The sequence below is a fragment of the Arachis ipaensis genome, chromosome B10 (assembly GCF_000816755.2).
Source record: "Arachis ipaensis cultivar K30076 chromosome B10, Araip1.1, whole genome shotgun sequence".
NCBI lineage: Eukaryota > Viridiplantae > Streptophyta > Magnoliopsida > Fabales > Fabaceae > Arachis > Arachis ipaensis.
Genome location: NC_029794.2, coordinates 81,290,469 through 81,292,064, shown reverse-complemented (window position 1 = coordinate 81,292,064; position 1,596 = coordinate 81,290,469).

The window sequence follows — 1,596 nt, the reverse complement described above, 5'->3', positions numbered from 1 at the left end:
CTTCCCTTTCCTCTTTCTAGAGGCTTCTCTGGCCTTAGGTGCCATCAATAGTTATGGAAAAAACAAAAAAGCTATGCTTTTACCACACCAAACTTAGAATGTTGCTCGCCCTCGAGCAAAAGAAGAAAGAATAGATGAAGAAGAAGATGTGGAAATAAAAACTAGGATTATGAGGAGGTAAAGTGGGGATCCTGTGGGGTCCACAGATCCTGAGATGATCCTGTGGTGTCCACAGATCCTGAGGTGTCAAGGCATTTACATCCCTGCACCATTAGGCATGTAAAAATGCCTTTGTACCCAACTCTGGGCGTTCAGCGCCAGGTTGGTGGCCATTTTGGGCGTTCAACGCCCATCAGCTGCCATTTCTGGCGTTGAACGCCAGAACCATGCTTGTTCTGGGCGTTCAGCGCCAGGATGCTCCCATTCTGGGCGTTCAGCGCCAGAACTATGCTTCACGTGCAGAGGCCGTTTGTGGAGTTGAACGCCAGTTTTTGTGCCAGTTTGGGCATTCAACTCCAGTTTTTTATCCTTTTCTGGCGCTGGACGCCAGAATTGGGCAGAGGACTGGCGTTGAACGCCAGTTTACGTCATTTATCCTTGTGCAAAGTATGGACTATTATATATTTCTGGAAAGCCCTGGATGTCTACTTTCCAATGCAATTGGAAGCATGCCATTTCGAGTTCTGTAGCTCCAGAAAATCCAATTTGAGTGCAGGGAGGTCAGAATCCAACAGCATCAGCAGTCCTTTTTCAGCCTGAATCAGATTTTTGCTCAGCTCCTTCAATTTCAGCCAGAAAAATACCTGAAATTACAGAAAAACACACAACTCATAGTAAAGTCCAGAAATATGAATTTTTCCTAACTACTACTAGAAATAGACTAAAAACTAATTAAAACATACTCTAAACTATATGAAATTATCCCCAAAAATCGTATAAAATATTCGCTCATCACAACACCAAACTTAAACTGTTGCTTGTCCTCAAGCAACTAGACAAATAAAATAGAAGACTAATAGGTTGAGAGGCAATAATATCTCAGAGTTTTTGAATGAAGCTCAGATTCTAATTAGATGAGCGGGACTAGTAGCTTTTTGCTTCTGAACAGTTTTGGCATCTCACTTTATCCATTGAAGCTCAGAGTGATTGGCATCTATAGGAACTCAGAATTCAGATAGTGTTATTGATTCTCTTAGTTTGTCTACTTTCCAACGCAATTAAGAGCGCACCAATTGGGTTTCTATAGCTCTAAAAAATCCATTTTAAGTGCAGGGAGGTCATAATCCAACAGCATCTGCAGTCCTTTTTCAGCATCTGAATAAGATTAACACCAAGGAACACCAAACTTAAAAATTTTAAGATCAAGACACAGGGAAAACTCAAGAACACTTTGAAGACTCACAAGAATACAAGAACATGAAGGAAGAACACCAAACTTAAAATTTTTAGAAAACGAAACCAAAATTTTCGAAAATCAAAGGGAAATAAACAAGAAAACACCAAACTTAAAGTTTGGCACAAGATTTAATAGAAAAAATATTTTTGAAAAAGAAGGTTTTGAAAAGAGTATAAAAGATTCTAACCCAATTACCAAGA